Source organism: Canis lupus, chromosome 10, assembly GCF_011100685.1.
Source record: "Canis lupus familiaris isolate Mischka breed German Shepherd chromosome 10, alternate assembly UU_Cfam_GSD_1.0, whole genome shotgun sequence".
Taxonomy (NCBI): Eukaryota; Metazoa; Chordata; class Mammalia; order Carnivora; family Canidae; genus Canis; species Canis lupus.
The window spans coordinates 36,881,502-36,900,890 of record NC_049231.1 but is presented as its reverse complement, the minus strand read 5'-3'; the positions used below and the strand labels follow the sequence as shown (position 1 = coordinate 36,900,890).

At 38.2% G+C, this 19,389-nt stretch overlaps 1 long non-coding RNA gene across 1 annotated transcript in view; it reads right to left on the bottom strand.

Moving 5' to 3' along the window:
- The window catches only part of LOC102154326, a 30,524-nt gene that overhangs the window by 2,342 nt on the left and 8,793 nt on the right, over window positions 1-19,389 (bottom strand). Inside the window, exon 2 of the long non-coding RNA XR_005365712.1 lies at window positions 1,808-1,998. This is a non-coding gene — a long non-coding RNA (uncharacterized LOC102154326). The remainder of the gene's footprint in view (window positions 1-1,807; window positions 1,999-19,389) is intronic.

Sequence of the window (19,389 nt, the reverse complement as noted above, 5' to 3'; positions counted from 1 at the left end):
AAGCAAGCTATGGCAAAACCATAGGCAAGTCCAACATTAGGAGAAGAATGTTATTTATAGAGAAAGGGTTGTTTTGAATGAAAGTCCATTGGAAAAAAGCAAGACTTCAGGATGATGACAGTTTCTCATAGACTGAGTTATAGGGATAGCTGATTCCTTGTAGAACATACATGTACACCTTTCCCTGCTGGGGTCTGTAATTGATAATTCTTTCCCATTGAGGATTCTTCTATTGGGTCTGTAAATGATAATTATACCTGTAATCAGTATTGGTGTAGGATTACGCATTCTAGGCTCTCCTTCCAACATCAGGAGTCGACTTTTGTTAGGTTTCCCTTTATTAATTTCCTCGGTGGTAACATCCTATAGACAAGCTCCTGCCTCCTCACTCCATTCCATGTTTACACAGAGAAATCAAACCTCATATGCAAATGACTCTCCTCCCTTCCTAGAACTTTCCTCCCTTCCATGGTACTCTCTTCACTTCCCATATTCCCTGTATCTCGTGCCTTGTCAACTTCTCCCCTCACCAAGGTGTTTCTTCAAGAAGAGAAGACAAAAGATCTGTCACTTCTAAATGGCATTAAGCCAATATGGTTTCATTTTAAACCAGAATTCTCCACAGTGAAAGGCAAGCTTTCTTCATTATAGGAACATAGAGCATTGAAGATCCAGTATGAGAGATGTTTGAGAACATAAGGACCTCCATATACCTCTTAAGTCACCATCCAGTAAGACAGAACCAGGGTTAGAGTAACTATACACTGAGATTTCTCTTCACCAAAGATTCCTTCCAGCTTCCTGTCCTCAACCTACTTTCTCTGTTATGTAGAAGCAGCCAAATCCTCCTTGGAGTTTCCAGAGGCTTTCTGCCCTACACATGCCTGTGCAAATGCAGAATGAGAAACCAAGAGGGCACACATCATAAATTCTAATCTTTACAGAGACTCAGGAGCTCTCCTTACTGTCAACATTTTTCAGACCCTACACATGATAGTAGCAATGGTACTTTTATTATCTGTTGATTGAGAAAAAACATAATGCTGAAGAATTATGTGATATATGCAATAATTCTTTTTTAAATGTTGAATTTATTAAGCATAATAATCTACATACATATAGAATAGCCCTACATGTGGCCAAGAAAAGTTATGTGTTCAATCTACTGATCATGCATGGTGCACATTTGGGGTCCAGATGCCTGGCTTTGATTCCACAGCCCTGCAATTGTCTACCTTTACCTCACTGGATCTATGTGCCTAGACTGTGGATAGATTTCCTACTGGTCAAATGAGACTTCTTGGTTTATCCCAAGATGTTTAGCATCATGAAGACAGCCTTAGTCCTCTTTCCCATGCTACAAAAAGGATTTTCTGGGACTGACAAGAGGGTCGTGTGGCCAGTTTTGAATCCATGTCCCTGAGGAGAATGGTGGGCAAGGGCTGAGGTCAGTCTCCAGAGAAGAGGAAAAAAGTCACTTTTCTCTTCAGAGCAAAGCCAAATAACACTGTGCTCTGCATTTTGCACATGGGCACTTTTTAAACATTTATTTAGTCCCAATTGCTAGAGAATGACTGATCCCTGCTACCAGGAGGAAAGCTATTTGGTCATCTTTCAAATGAACAGTGTTTTCCTTTGACCATCTGAACAATGTCCTATTCTATTAAGTGAAGATGAGAATTTTTTTCTGTGCATGATGAAATGTAAAAATTCCATTTATAAAATAGAAAAAAAAGAATTTTCTTCTGTCCATGATGAAATGTAAAAATTCCACTTATAAAATAGAAAAAAATGATTAAAATTTTACCTATTTCCTTGATGAGGCAGTCACTGGTATTCCCTTACTTCTTGCTGGTTTTGAAAAAAATGTTGCATACATCAGTTTACACTTTTACTAAGTCTTCCGTGAGCCATCAGAATCATGATTTGTCAAAGACAAATCTTCTAAAGCAGTATATCTTAAAGATAGGAAAAGCTTCCAAAGATATATCCATCCACCTTTAAGGAAAAGATAGAAATTAAACCTTCAATTTCCTTTCTGAAGCTCATGAATAAAATTCACTTCATGAGTAAGTTCTATCACTGAGACTTGCCCAGAGTCTAAATATATTATGCCTTATTAATTTCATTTTCTTACCAAGGGAGCATTTTTCCCAAAGGTACAATGAATGTATCCTATCCTAAGTTCAGGTAATCATGGAGTTGAACAATGGGCATCTCAATTCTTTCCTTACTTGAAAGAAACATGTCCTTTCGGTTTTTATTATTGAGCATCAACTGTGCATCAGATTTTGAGTGCAATGAAAACAGGAGAGTGAATAAGACAAATGCTTGTACACTTGGGTGAAGAACAGGGGCAAAGGAAGAACATAGGAGGTAACCAGCCCAATTTGGGGAGATCAGAGAAAGCATTCCAAATGACATCGTAATTGTGATCTAAAGAAAGAACACGGGTTATGGGAAAGCTATGCCAGTGATTCTCAAAACAGGGACTGCCTATTGGTGTCAATCACTGTCTGTTGTCATGGTAAGATAAGTACAAACGTGAGAGTGGGCACTGAGAAGTTTTTTTCCTTTTTATTCTTTAAAGATTTTATTTATTTATTCATGAGAGACAGAGAGAGAGAGAGAGAGGCAGAGGCAGAAACATAGGCTTAGGGAGAAACAGGCTCCATGCAGGGAGCCTGACGTTGGACTCAATCCCGGGTCTCCAGGATGAGGCCCTGGGCTGAAGGTGGCGCTAAACCACTGAGCCACCCAGAGTGCCCCACTGAGAAGCTTTTATAGCAATTTATCTTACCATGACATCGAAGCATGTGATCGGCAGGTTTAGGTTTTGTCATTTTTGTTATTTTCTAATAATGTTTTTTTTGTGTGTGTGTGCTTTATAAAAAGCATTAGTCTGCCGTGAACAGGAAATCTGATCCTTTTTCCACCATTAATTTAAGAAGAAGTGATCTAGTCAATGATGTGTGAATGAGGGAGATTCCAGTAGAGGGTACAATAGAGGTTCTAAGACTTGGCTCTGAGAGATGGTAGGCAAGCTCTGAGAACAGCGGTTCTTCCTGAAGCATCCCTGTCCCTAAATACTTGTGTTTCTTCCTACAGTCCAGAAGCACTCCTTTCTATAATATTCATAATTTGTAACATTATGCATGCTTTCTATGTGTCTGGCACTATGTTAAGCTCCTTTCTGTGTTACCTATTCCTTACCACTTTCTGATAAGTTAGATACTATTATCCTTGTTCTGTAAATGAGAGACATAGGACTTACAGAAGTCAAGCAGCTTGGCTAGGGTCAGATCCCAGACTCCAGCCCAGAAATCTCCGACTTTGCTTATTTCTTCTAGTCCAGACTAGAACTGGTTCTACTCCAGCCCCATGGAGCCTCCATATTTAGGACATCCCATTGTCTCCTAAGGAGTGGCTGACAAGTTTCCAATTCCCTCACTTCCATCACTAGCCTCAGAATTGTCACTCCTTGAAACAATTTTTTGCTCAACACTACTTCAAAAAGAAATATGCCTGTAACCTAGAGTTGTTTCCTCTCCCTGCACAAGAGCAAAGCTTTCAACTTGTTTACCTTAGATCTGCAGTGAAAGATTATCGTGGTTTGTGCTATCCAAAAACACACATATCATTTTGATTTCTGACCCATTTGGCCCTAAGAACACTTGCTAGTGTAATTCTCCACCACCAGATTTTTGAAAGCTTTTATGAAGATCTTTTTTTTTTTCCTTTCTGCTCATTTCAAACTAAATCAGGGATGATGATGACTGTAATAAACTCTGCTGTGATGGCTGGTGCTCCCTGAAATGAGGCTTTCTCTGGCAGTAGTGTGCTGCTAGCTCATTACACAGTTGCTTTTCTATGTACTTTGTACCACCTCCTACAACTGTTCTCCAGGTTGGAAGGAGCTTGCCAGTTGACAGAATAAACAAACAGCCATGCACTCTGATTGCAAAACTTTCTAAAATGCAAACGTCTCTTGCAAGTACCAAGACAGGAAGCTTGTTTTGTTTTGTTTTGTTTTGTTTGAGTATATTCCAGTCATAAGAGAGGCAAACTCCCCATGAGTGCCTGCGGTGATGAAAGGCTTTGAGTCTATCACATGAGGGGATGACCATATGGACAGCTTCTCTGAAGGCGATGATGAATAGAGTTTTATTTCAGATAATTTCAAAGAATATTTCAGCAGGGAGAAAAAAGGTATTGGAGATTATCTAAAATAATCTGAGCTAGTTTGTAAATTTAATTTAAAAATCTTCCCTTGTACTCCTTTCTTAAACACACTATGTTTTCAGAATATTCAGCCTGAGATCCAAAGTTTTACCCTCAATTTTTTATTCTCTGGATTAAGCAGCCAGAGTGGAGGGAGAGGGGGTGTGAGGAGAATAATTATCAGTGGGAAAGGGAAATATTTTGACTTACTGCTGAGTCAGATGGGATCTCCAAACTCCATTTAATAAGAGAATTTTCTTCCATTTCTATTTTGAACTTTACTTGGCTTCATTTTACCCTTTAATGCTATACATCATGCATAATACTTTAGTCAGTTTATGGGATCTCTTACTGCTCTTGAATATCTCATTTCATGCTATTTAAGTCTAGGACTTTACTACCTACATAACTAAAGTAAAAAGTGAGCTAATTTTAATAAGTCAGCATTATTTGCCCTTATTTTCCAGATTCCTTCTTTAAGGAATCCTTTGCTTTTTCTTTGGCCTCAGCTCTCTGGTATTCTTGGGTTGCTCAGTTGATTTGATAATTACTTGATTAAGATAATATTTGAAATATATAAAAAATTTGTTAATGTTAAAATATCTTCACTTTAAGTAGGATATGGAACACTTAGATGACTTCCTGTAAGTGTTGACTGACAGCTTCTACAGAAACCATATCTTTGCACATCCTCATTTTCTCCATCATGGATTCAATTATGCTGCCTTCCACAGCACTTGATTCCTTTCTGTGAAAACCATATGAATGGGAGGATTGAGACAACTCAGTGAACAGGGATAGAGAAAGAACTTATTTTTGTTATTTTCATTATATTTTGTGATTTATAAAATTAATATTTAGTGTATTTACATTTGTCTTCAAAGTATCTTGTAGTTTACAATGCCCATTCATGTACATTATTCATCTTCAGAATAACCATATGAAAATCTTTTGTAATCCATATGTGTGTTCCAGCTAATTTTGTCTAAAACACTAACATTGCATGTTCACTTTATAGTGGAGATTCTGAGATAAGCGTCTTTCATGTGACCTCCTTTCCACAATTATTTCAACAAGGAGTTGGTTTCCCCCTTTGTCCTCTATCACCTGCTATGTAGAATGCTGCAGGGCAGTTTTGGATTAGCTGGGCACCAGGTATGTATCAGGCGATAAGGAGCCAAGAATAGAAGGTCCTCATCCCTGTCACAAGCCCATTTTCAAATTTCTAAAAAACAATTAAAATTTTTTTTTCACAAGTGTTCAATAATACTATTCTTCCAAAAAAAGCAGAGTGGAGGGCAGTGGGCCAAGCACATGCACATTAGACCCACTCAGACATGCGACATTGTTAAAATGTCAGCGCCCTATTCTAAGCCAAAAGCCAGTGGTTCCTACTCCAAGCCAAATAAATCAAAATTGCTGAGGGTGGAGACTGGCACTAGTCATTTTTTTTTAAATTAGTAATTTGCTAATTTCTCTGAACCTCGATTTTTTTATCCATAAAAATTGGAATAGTGGTTCTAGTCTCACAGGGTTAATGAAAGAATTACATGAAAGAGAGTATGTGAATGAGCCCAGCACACTAATGGGCAAATAGTAACTTTTCAATAAATAATAGATTCCCTCCCCTGTCCTATCTGACACTTGAACCTGCATTTCTCTGAGAGTCACAATATTAGAAACATGATATCCTATGTTACATAATCGAAGATAGTAATATCTGCTTATGTTTTCCATGTAACAATCCATGGGGTTTTCTAGAAAAGAAGAAAAGAACCTTTTGCACATAGTTACGTTCACATAGGATGGGTTGCTAGAGATGCCCCCCAAACAACCATTTTAGAGTATGATTTTCCCAGTAGACAACAGTGGATCTATTGCTTAAGCACTAACGCTTAAGAGTTTTTGAGGCTGCCTTTATCAATAGCATATTTAAATTCAAGGCTAAGTATTATTTTGGAAAAGTTCCAGAAATGTACAGTAAGTCCTTATTCTATAGGAACTTGTCACAAGCACATAAGGCTTAGTAACCAGACTCAAGCCAAGTGGAACTTCAAGGCCCAAGTCAAATTTTGAATTATACCCTGGCCAACTACTAATAAGCACTTATGTGTCTACCTTAAGAAGCCACAGAACATTTCATCATCCACTATCTCATTTTTATTTTGTTATTTGGTATTTATAATCTACAGCATGAAGGCAAGTAAAATGTCCCAAAAGAAGGAATAAACTCAAAAATTAGAAATAAAAGAAATTAATAAAATATAATTATTCTGAATTCATGGTTTGGGAGTAAGTAATCATTATATCCAGGAATGACTAGAGTCATTAAACAAATCAATAACGTAATTGAGATGAGTGGAAAATGTTTCATCTATTTAAGGAGACAAGGTGATTTCAAGGCCACTGATATGCATACTGATGTGGTTCAATTCACTTGATGTCTTTCTTAGATTAATGTAACATTTGTTATTCCATATTGAATTGCATTCCTCAAAATTTCTTAGAACTTGAATATTACATTAACTTAGGCCAACCCCTTACCCCACCTAGTCCAAATGTATGATTCTTTGGTGTTGGTAATAATTCAATTCGCTCAGTGTTATGGAATGAACGATTGATTGTGTCCCCCTCAAAATCCTTCTGTTGCAGCTCTAGTTTCCAGTGTGATGCTATTTGGATATGGGACCTTTGGAAGGTAATCAAGCAATGATGGCACCTTGTAATGGGATTCACGTCTTCAGAAGAGACACCAGAGAGTTCTCTCTCTCTCTCTCTCTCTTTCTGTCCCTCTCTCTCACTCTGTAATGTAAGCAAACAATAAGATAGTGGTACCTACACATCAGGAAAAGAGGCTTCAGAATGAAATCGGCTTAGTCACAATTTGGGCTTAGACTTCCCAGCTTCCTGAACTGTGAGAAATAAATGTCTGTTGTTTAAGCTACCCACTTCTCAATATTTTGTTATAGTTGCCAAGCAGATTGATACAAATGGGCAAATAGTGACACAGAGAGGCAAAGAGGCTGGAGGAAATTCAGGGGTGCTCTTTGTAGTCGGACTCCTCTAACCCAGTTGATGCTATCCAGTGGAATTAATACAGATAATTACTTCTGGTTGGATGCACTGCTGACCGTCCTAAATTATAGCCACATCTTTCATTAATATTGGTCATATATTACTTATGATTACCTCTATTCAGAAGAGATTGTCCTAAATGCAGGTTAGTGAAGAGTAGGGGAGGCTCTTGCTAATAGCATTACATGTTTCAGACTGAATTAACAATTAATCATCCATCCTTATCAGTTACTAAAGGGCAAGCCATCCATTTCATATGGAACAATTACATACCTTAATTATAAGAACTTAATAATGAATACATAATTTCTTAAGAAAAGAAGCCCAAGAAGTTTCCATGTCAGTTTTTCAATCATTTGCTAGCCAATCTCAACCTCCTGTTATCTCATATGCTGAGCTTACTCCCTAAAGCAATGGTTCTCAAAGTGGGTCTCCTGACCAGCAGTATCGGCACTTCTGTGGAATTTATTAGATATGCCCTATTCCAGAAACTGAACCAGAAATTCTGGATGAGCGGCCAGAAATGTGAGTTTTAATATCTCTAGGTAATGGCATGTACACTAAATATGAGAGCCACTGTCCTAGAGCAAGGTGATATCTAAAAGCATGCATTAACCATGACAGACTGTAGATGATCATGGAAAACTGTTTATAGACCCTGTTAACTATAGCAGACTCCCTCCAGTATTTATTATCCAATGTCCCACCCTGAAGGAAGATGACCTATTATTCAAAAACTGTTTTAAGCACCTGTTTATCACCATATATAAAATAAATAAGGGATATTCTGACAAATCCTTGCCCTTGGAAAAATTACATGAGAAATCCTTGTAGAGAACAATGAACACATCAATCACTACCAAAATCAGACCAAATAAATAAACAAATTAGAGCCAGTAAACAAAGAAACCTTTAGAAGAAACTGAAGTATTCACCTGGCATGGTTACACACAAAATTTAAATGGTTATGTGAGATATGGGAATTCATCTTCACCTTCTATTCATTTAGTCCAATGGAATGGACCCTGGGTAGCCAGGGAGTAGCCAAGCTTAGCAGTCAATTTCTGTATCCAAGGGGAAGGTAATCTGGGTTTGTGAATCAATCTCACTGCAGCCCACCCCACTTTATGGCCACTCTTGGCCATCACAGGAGGTATTATCAGGCTCAGCTTCAGCCCCAATGTCCTAAAGACTGAAAACAGGTTCCAGTGGCCTGCTTGATGCCCTGGGACTATTTTCTGCTATGGGGAAGTGCTAGTATCTCCATCATGTGACATGGTAGGGTCTTTCTTGCCCTGAAATGCACTTCTTTCCATTCCACCACATCATTTATCATCTGAAATAGACTTGACCCTGAATCACACTTTACCAAATACAGCTGTAGCCCAGTTCAGGTCCCCGGGCCTGTCCTATTTGGGCTTGGTTTGCTCTTCTTCTCAGGCTGCCCATAACGTGGTCATTTCAAAGTGTCTTGTGCCCAAGCCTATCTTTGTCCAAATAGATCTCCCTTGCAGGCTTTGTCTGGTCATCTGAAATCTCTGCTTTATTTGAAGTTACTGAAATTCCCCATCTGAAAATGTTGTCAAGGAACATAACCCATTAAACCATTTTCAGCCACTAAAATATTTTTGTTTGTTTTGGTTTTCATTGTATTTTGTTTGAGACTAGAGATGCCATTCTTTATTTGAAATATCATCCCTGAATCAACAGATATTAGATATTTCTATCATTTCTACCAATTCTATCATTCCTGAATCAACAGACTTTTCTATAACAAACCACTTAAAATTTGCCCCAGGTAAAATAAAAATAATTGTTAAAAACTCAATTTTTAAAAATTGTATTTCTTCAAGAATACAGTTATTAGATTATATAAATCTTCCTCTCATCATTTGTATATATTAACATAATATACATACTATATATAACATAGTTATGTATATAAACATATAAAACATATATATTATATAACACATGTTGTGTATTACAACATATATATTATGTATGTGTATACAACTTCACTACCTCTCAATCTCTATGAATTCCAGTCCTCAACCTAGAATTTAAAATTCATGATGATACAGAGGCACCTGGATGGCTCAGTCAGTTAAGCATCTGCCTTCAGGTCAGTATATGATCCTGGAGTCTGCCTTCAGGTCAGATCATGATCCTGGGGTCCTGGGCTGGAGACTCACATTGGGCTCCCTGCTCAGCAGACAGCCTGCTTCTCCCTTGCCCTCTGCTGCTTTCTCTGCTTGTGCACTTTCTCTCTCTCTCTCTCTCTCTCTCTCTCTCTCTCTCTCTCTGTCAAATAAGTAAAGCCTTAAAAGAAATCCAGGGTGGTACAAAATGTAAAGACTGCTAGAGAGAACCTTCAGATGAATGGTCCTTCATGGCCACTAAGAGAATTCCTGAGAGTCATATGTATTACTTTAAGAGCAATGTGGAAAAAATACAGACGTGAGAATCAGATAAACTTTGCAGATGATCTTTAATTTTCTTAAGCCTTGGTTTCCTGTTTCCTTATCTGTGAAAGTATATATCATAATATCTACTTTGCAATGTTTGTGTTCAAATTAAAAATAAAATGTTGAACTATGGCTGGAACAAGAAAAGGAAAACAGTTCCTTTCAACTAACACATCTGTTAGCTATCAACTTTCCCAACTTCTGCAGCCTGTACATGTAGGCAGGTAATGAAATGGGTTCATTGGAGAATCAGGACAGGTAAGGGAAAGACAAAGAGCCCAACCATTGAGAATCCTGCACAAACAAAGCAGAACCATGAAAATAACTCAAGGATCATTTTAGGAATCACAAAGTCTCCCACTGAACAGGACCTAAGAGGTCTTCTCACACTAATTCAGAAGCTCTGGTGAGATGTTTCTCCCCACATTCTCTGTCAAAGAGAGGACTACACTGGGACTGTCAATGACTTTCCTGCCAAAATAGATGCTTTAGCAGAGTTAACTTCCAAATAATGCAAGCAAAAAGGAACTGCACATTACAAGCACCTGAGATGGATTTGATCTATGTACATATCATCTCCTTCCAGTGTCATATTTTTATGACTTGGCAGTGGAAGTTATTTTGATACAAGGTCTTTAATAATATCAATATTCATTCCTTTACTCTTTGATACACCCAATTAATATATTCTGCAGATGATCTGTCACCCGGTGAGGCTACTAAATGAATCAAGCTCATTAAGTTCTCCTCTTTTATTAAAAGCACAAGCCACATGTCTGCAATGTAGAAAAGCTTAATAGCTTTTTTTTATTATTATTATTAGTGAAGTCTGCTTCTGTCTCTTGTTTGAAAGCATCTTGGAAATAAGTCAGCACAGTAAAAGATATGAATCAAGATAACCGGAGCCTGTCATGTAAGCCTGGAACAAATAACTCTATGCCTCCTCTGAGGGACAGCTGATGCACTGTTAGTGGGCTCCTGGCAAAACAGGTGTCAAAAGGGCAAAGCTCACCTGCCATTGGGTTAGGTTTCTTAAACCACTTCTGTCTAAAAAACCATTATTTAAATCTTCTTTCTAACAACAAAAAAAAAAAAAAAAAAAAAAGGAGGGGGAAGGGAGGAAATCCTAGATTACTAAATGAAGAAAGACTCCCTAATATAAACTGGCCCAATTGTTCTCAACCCTTATTGTATATAAGAATCATCTGGAATCTTTTAAAAAATATAAATGTCTATTATTAAACAAAATGCCAATAAATCTCAAAGGACTAAAATGGTACAGAGTCTGTACTGTCACCATAGCTGAATTAAATTAAAAAGAGCTCTCGAAAGCCCCAGTTAGAAATCAAGCAACAAATTTTTAAATAATCCACAAGTCAAAGAAAAAATATATGTAAATTAGAAAGTATTTTAAATTGAATTATAATGGAAATATCCATTTCCATGATAATGGAAATATTAGTATTTGTGGGATATAGCAAAAGAAGTGTTTAAATATAAATTTATGGCTTTAAATGAATATAATAAAAAAGAAGAAGAATTTTAAATCAGTTTGTAAGTCTACCTTAGTAAATTAAGGAAAGAAGAGAAATTAAGCCCCAAACAGCAAAAGACAGGCAACACTAAAACTGAATAAAAATCAATCCAATAGAATGTGGATAAACAAAAGAAAATAAATGAAATAAAAATATTGGTTGTTTCTGTCCTTCAAAAAGATCAGTAACATTGGTAAACCTCTAGAAAAACTGACCAAGAAAAAGAGAAAAAGAGACACAAATTATTACTATCAGAATTAAAAAAGAGAGACATCACAGAGATCACAAAGATATTAAACAAAAAACAAGCGGATATTATGAATGCTTTATGACAATAAGCTTTAAAACTTATATAAAATTTATAAATTCTTTGACACAATGAATCAAAACTGGCAGAAAAAAGAAATAGAAACCTTAACAGCATTATCTGTTAAGGAAATCTAGTGAGCAACTAACAACATTCCAATGAAGAAAGCTCCAGGCTGAGATGGTGTCACTAGTAGATTTTATCAAGCATTTAAGGGAAAAATACTACCAGTCTCACACAAAGACTTTCAGATCATGGAGGAAGAGGTATCACTACCCAACAAATATTCTGAAGCCACAACCTGATACCAAAACCACATGATGTCATTATAACAAGAGAAAATTATGATCAGTAACCCTAATAAACACAGACAAAAAATATTCAACAAAGTACTGGAAAATCAAACCCATCAAAAAATAATCAATGTGCAAGGGTGTGTGGGTGGCTTAGTCAGTTAAGCATCTAGCTTCAGCTCAGGTCATGGTTAGGGTCTTGGGATCAAGCCCTGCACTGGGCTCTATGCTCAGAGGGGAGTGAGGGGAGTCTGCTTGTCCCTTTCCTTCTCACTCTGCCCCTCCTCTCTGCTCATGCACACTCTGTCTCTCAGATAAATAAAATCTTTGAAAAAAAATTGAATGTAATATTGTGACCAAGCTTATCAGGCAAAGAGAATAGAGAAGAAAAATCATATGACCTTTTCAGATCATAAAGATAAAGCATTTGACATCATTCAATATCCTTTCACCATAAAAATTCTCAGCAAATGAAGAAGAAAATTTCTTCAATCCCTTTGACAATAGGGAACTTTGAAAAACTTACATCGTACTTATTAGTTAAAATCAAATGCTTTTTCCACTAAATTTGGAAATTCAAGTAGAATTTAGTCAAACAGATAGGAAATGACTTCTCTCAGAAACCTGAAGCACTATTTAAAATGTCTCAGGCCACACAGAGAGTAGTCAAGCCATCTATTCCCAAAAACGGTCATCCAGAGCTGGTATGAGGGATACCCATTCAGTTTCAGAGTTTGTAAAATGGATCCTCAGCAACATCAAGAATTTTCAGGACTCTGCACATAGGGGAAGGCATCCAGTGGAGTGACCAGAATGCCCCAATACTTCAAGTATGTCAGAAAATCTGAGTCCAGTGTAGCAATCCCAAGCAGGTGAAAGTCCAGAAGGAGCTTAAAGAGATGAGGAAAGTTTAAGAAGAAAACTTCTTAAGGAAACCCAAAGACAAGCCCCCAGTGCAATTACAGGTTAGTCCAAAGGACTGGGAAGCAGGCACCAGGTGGGAAGGCCAGGTTTCTAGATTTAGAGGTATCAGAGCAAAGACCCAGGGCAGCCCAGACCTAAGGGGTAGTTACTATCTGAATCTTCCCTGAAGAGGCAAATCAGCTTGTCCTTACTCCTAGGGAAACTGAGTCCATACTTAGCCTCTTCTCCACCTTTGACTACCCTAAATGTCCCCGAAGGTGTGGGATATAAGGCAGCCAGGAGAGGTAATTACCTGTCTCTTGGTGTCTTCCTACACCTTGGGACATAGCAGGTGGCAGGTACTTCAGAATGTTTCCCAGTGGGCCCTGGAATGCTACAGAAGTCTCAGAATGTGGAAGGAGAACCTACAGGATCACCTGGACATTTCCTCTAGAGAGAATGGCATGAGCGGGCAGTTGGAAGAAAGGGGAAGCTCTGGATTCACGCTGCCCAGAATTTTCTATGTCATTTTAAGCCATGAAAATATCTTTTTCTAGAACACCAGAAATGGAAAACCCCAGTAAGCCTTTACCAATCATATTTTAGCAGACCTACAGTGCAGCTTAATCTCTAACTAGTCTTATCCCATAACTTTGTAGAAGTCCCTCAAATCTCTGAGGCTCCAGTACTTGGAAACAGCCGTAGACATGCAGCAGATTCTTAGCCAAACTTTTAGACTTAAACCTCTAGTCAAACTTTCAGACTAAAAATCCTCATGGCAATTTGTGTGGCCCTTAACAAGGTTTATAGAATAGCATGAAAAAGGCAGAATCCTTCACGCCTGAGCGTAACAGCCACTCTGAGCCATTGCCTCCCTCCCTTGCCATCCCTGCAGGAAACTTTGTGCTTGGGACATGGAGTGGTAGGAGTAGAATCTTTGGGATGGGGATCACTGTGGTAGGTGTGAGGGTAAGGAAGGCACAAGATGCAGGTATGCAGGTACTTGTATTTGTTGTCCTGGTCCTTCACTATGCACTAGGACAGGGCTACTCCATTCAAACCCTCACCTGGTATTCTAAACTAGATGATATACAAACACAAGTGGGAGAAAGAGAGAAGAGAAGGAATGTTAAAGGAATAGGGCCAAGGAGACAGGAAAGGGGAAAAGAGATTGGGCTTTTCGACGTTTTTTCAAATGTAAAATTAACAAGAAAGAAGCCACAATCAACCACAGCAGACATATTAAAAGATCAAAGGAGATTTAGAAACACATATGTGGAAGAAATTCATGCTGCACAAGCTGGACATGATCAGAAAGTTGACAGGTTCCCACAGGAGATGAGAAGGTCCTAGGAGGTTAATGACTGCAAGATAAGGTCTGGCTGAGTTACCCCAAACTGCAGGTACTTTGTGGCAGCTGTTGCTGATGTCTATTTTCTATCATAATGCATTTTTGTGATAGTTAAAAAAAAAGTCTATCAAAAACCCAATTGAACCACAAATTAGCAGTAAACAAATATTCCAACAAATGCCATGTGCTTTTCATTGTTCCATCTTGTCTTCTCTGGCTCCTTTTTTTTAACCATTGGGATGTGAGAAAAACAAGTGTGTCCTCCCACCCCTCCAAGCTGACTTAGCAATGCCAATGCTTATGCCTTCTCCTTGGAATCTGATGAAGAGAGAGAGCCTCGCTGGGGTCAATTCGTGAAAGGGCTGACTCTGAGTATGGCTGACTGAAGAGAAAGAGGTTGCAAAGGATTCTTGCTATTATATTCCTTTTACACACGGTGATCATGTAAATCTTTGTCCTCTGGTCTTCTCTACAATGTTAGAAACCTACCCTCACATCTTCCTGTTGTTCCTCTTTATAGGCTCTGGATGTCTAGCACCAAAGATTCAGGAACAGCCACATCCCCAGCAATAAGCTATTGACACCAGGGAAATTAACGAGGGCTTCCAGGGAGCCAGGATGGCAACTGAGTGCTTGCTGCTGGATCAGATAGGGCACCTGTCACTCTGCAGAGCACCATGCCAAAGCATTCAGAGGCCAGCCATTGTGAGTGTTGTGTTAGTTAGCAAGGGTTTTGCAGGCCAAAGTTTGGGGAGGTAGAAGGCGATTCACTCCCAGTTCAGGACTTGCTAGGAAATGTTAGAAGCTACTCAATGAGATCTGTGAACCTGAAGTCTGTCAAAAACAGAATAGGCGGGTTTTCAAAGAGAGCATCTGCATTGGGTGATCTCAGCACCAGTGAGTCCAGGAAGCCTGGCTGGTAGGGACAGGGTGGTAGGGCTTGGAGATGCAACTGCTTCACCCAGAAGCTGGCTCCAGATGCTACATCCACCTGATTAAAACCCACAGTGGTCTCAGGCACAACCTATCACATTTCCTATACCAGTTAAATTGGCCTCAGAATTTAGAGAATGTGATTATAACAAGAGAAAATCATTCCAGAGCTCCATAAATTGTTTTTCAGAAACTTGGCAAAGTCTCCCCCCGTGCACTGAGGTTGATCTGAAACAGCATCTTACTTCTAAAAACAAGAAGGACCATCTACAGCCTAATTGAGCCTCTCTATGGTATGAAAATCCCCCCAAAATGAGGTTGTGCTTACAGGATCCATGTGTTTTCCAAAAGGATTCTCAACATTAAGTCTTTAGAAATTTTTTGCTTGATTTGGTCTAACTTTGTATGTCATCTAACTTTTTTTTTTTAAAGAAAAACTGGATTAAGAGTAATTCCATCGGTTTATGAAAGCATGGGGATTGTCAGAGCCCAATAGGTAGGTACAATTATTATTAAAGTGCAGCTCTTCTTGTTTATCTTGACTTCCCCGGAGCTTCTAAGGAAGGCTGTCTGTAGTTTCATTAATATCAGTGTGTAGGAAGGAAGCCCTGATATTTATAGCTATAGCTGTAGAGGTCAGGTTGGAAACTGTCTTTCTGGAATAATCTGGTTTAGGGATGGAAAGCCACCCTAGCACACTGGAGGTCTGAGGTACCACAGGATACCATACATGTGGGTTTTCTTCACAACAAGTGCCTTATGAATTCAGTTGGTAGATAACTTTGGGATTTGGCTGTATGGTGTGGATGGAAATTACTTGTGGTCTATCTTTAATCATGGGATGGTTTAGTTAAGATTACACCCGATAGCAGAGTTTGGTAAAATCCTGCCTGTAATTGTTCTGTAGTTAGATTGTCAGAGAAAAGAATAACACTGTGACTCTTAGACACTGGACTGGCATCTATTTTATAACAAGTCTGTACACAACTTCTGTTTGACTTTTGCTTTTCTTACATTACTCATCCACTTTCCGCAGCTAATAAAGTCTAGCTCCACCAGAGAAGCTCCCAGAAAGGAGACTGAAGCCAAAGCGCCATGTCTCACAGTGACCAACAGTCCCATTTGGCCTGCTAAGAAGGATTTCCCAGGATGTAGAACTTTCTAAAATCAGTAAAGACCTAGGAAACAGGCCCAAAAGTAAACAATGGGACCAGGCCTAAGGAACAACTAATTCCACGAAGTAAAGTTGGAGTGAGGCTGGGAGCATATGGTTGTCTGCAAGCAGTTGTACATATGTCCCTGTACTTCTCTAGTCACCCATGATGACTGAGTGAACTTAACTGCTGTGCGTTTCCTACTTCTTGTGTAATTTGAAGATTTTCACTGGACTTAGCATCTCCCAAACTCCATCTAGCTCCACAGCTCATATCTGGCTATTATACACCATTGAACACACTCAGGGAAAGTTGACAAAATCAAAAGAAGCAAGAGGGCAGCTCTTTAACAGACCACATTGTATTAGTTACTGGAGAAAAGAAATTGGTGTTATAAAACAGGTTTATTATTAATTTTACTAATTAGAAAGTTAGGCAACGATACTAACCTTTTATAGCACACTGGAGCACATAGCTTTTTCACTTCTACTTCCAAATAGCCAACATCCCCAGAACATCTATTATCACTTCCATTTTATAATGAGCAAAGGGAAGCTCTGATGGGGTAAGTAACATGCAGCTGGTGAGCAGAATTAAACATGAGGAGCAGAGGGCGAGGCAGGATGGCCCGTCTAGTCCTAACCTCCCCAGCTACAGCCCTGCAGGAGCCCTGGAGGGCTCTGTTTGTTTCCCCATGTTAAGTGGGGCGAGGATGAAAACATTTCCTTATCATATGACTGTTTTGAAGATTGAAAAAATGTGGGACGCCTGGGTGGCTCAGTGGTTGAGCGTCTGCCTTCAGCCCAGGGTGTGATCCTGGAGTCCCAAGATCGAGTCCCACATCGGGCTCCCTGTATGGAGCCTGCTTCTCTCTCTACCTATATCTCTGCCTCTCACTCTCTGTGTCCCTCATGAATAAATAAATAAAATCTTTTAAAAAAAGAAAAAATGTACCTAATGCCTCAGAACAGAGCTTTCTACATCCAACTTTTTAGCATTTAGATCTTGTCACTCTCGAATAGGTGGGAAAGCTAGATTTGAGAACAACAATGCATATTTACTTAGCAATGACACACAGTCCTGAAGTCTGTTTTCAGACCCCACTCCACACTAACTGAATATAGAATCCTGACTCCTATTTTGAATTAACCTCAATGCCCATTTCAGTAATACTCCTGCTAAAACAAAACCATTTTTTCACTTGTCGATATTATTTCTAATGCAAAGGCACTTGCAAATTGTGCCTTATGCTGTACTCAATTCACAAATGATTTACTGACACAGAGTGTGTAGAGAAATATATTTTAAACAACTCTACACCCAGCATGGGGCTTGACCCTATAACCACAAAATCAAGTCACACACTCTACCCACAGAGCCAGCCAGGCACCCCTGAGAAGTATTTAATATAACAAAGTAACTACTATAGGTTGGTTACTCACAAAATTTAGTAAGTTTCAGCTAACATGTTCCCCTTCTGTATATATAGGATACCTACTCAGCTATTGAAAATCAGAGTAAAGTAATTTTGTTCCTGGATGCTGATTACTTGTACATTTAATTGTTTTTAAAGAGTTGGTTAAAATGAACAGGAAAAAAAAATGCTGTCCCTAAGGATGATTAAAATTATTTGTGCACAAATGATTAAAAAATGATAAACCCAGTTAAAATACTAAATTATAGTTTCATATCTTCCTTGAAATGCTGGTATTTGAAACCAAAGAGGCCACTTCCAAATTATCATAAGTAAGCTTGAAATTCTGTGGCTGATATCCATATCCTTTGACCTAGTAATTCCATTTCTGGGAAATCTTTTTAAAAGAATACATGAGAAAAACTTAGACAAAAAAAAAAAAGGACATTCCACCAGTATTTAAAATGGTTTGTCTGCATGATAAATGCAGGTTAAATAATACAGTTGGAAAATTAATATTTATCAAGACTTCAAAATTGACTACTTTTATGTTATAATATTCAACAAAATGGCAGAACACATTTATGCACAGTGTGATCAAACACTACAATGTTAATAGTGAAAGCCTTTGGGTAGTGGGTGATTTTTACTCTTTAACATTTTCTCTAATTTCCATATTTTATACAATAAGCATGCACTCTATTCAAAGTGGGGAGGGGAAGATTAAAATAAATACATCATGCAGATATTTTCAATGTCTTTGGCTTCTATTAGTCCTAAGTCATTTTTAAACTACCTGTGGCTTAGCCTCTTACACTGTCTGGGCAGACAGGCCCTCTTCATGCACACCAGCCCAGCCAGGTTGCATGGAGAAGAAGAGATAACACTCCTTAAATAATTTCTAATGAGTGGTAATTCATAGATATGATCCTTGAAGCTTTCCTGGAGTAGGACTGGTCATCACTGTTGATGGATGAGGGAAGTGAGCCTGGGAGTTGGTTGCTGCTCACAGACTGGGTTCCCACTGGTAAGAACCAGAACTGGCAACCCAGTCAACCTCATTTCAGAGCCCTGTACCTTCCTCTGTTCAGCTATGAGGCCAAGCAAGATGCTGTGCATAAAATGCTTTGAGAATGACAAATGCTATCAAAACAAAAAGACAAGAGTGTCCCTGTGCTATTACCAAACCAAAAAAAAAAAAAAAGAGACACAAGCTCTCAAAAACAAGTGTACCAAAATTTAATTAAATCATTTATATTTAAAAAGATACTTTTATTCAGAAATTTCAAAATGCATTTTCCAAGTATCTTTAGAATTTCTACATTAACAGTACATTACAGTACATTTCTACATTAACAGTAAGGTCTAAATACAAAAAATAGAATATAAAATCTGAAAACTTCTATTTTTCAAGGGCAGTACTTTTTAAATCTTTTGACAATAGCAGTGTCAACTGTACAATGAGCAATAATACACCATAATTAATAGTAATGTATCATCTCTAAGAAGTAAAATGCATCTCCACACCTGGATGGGATGCTTTGGAATAGTCCTTCCACATCTACCACAAAGAAAACCTCTCAGTGTACAAATGGAATGAGGTATATAAGGAGGGTAAAGCTGTTTAAAACTACCTAATGAAGACTGAGTAATATTCCATTATATATAACATATTGCCTACGTACATAATATATATTATTAATATAGATATATGCACCATCTTCTTTATCCATTC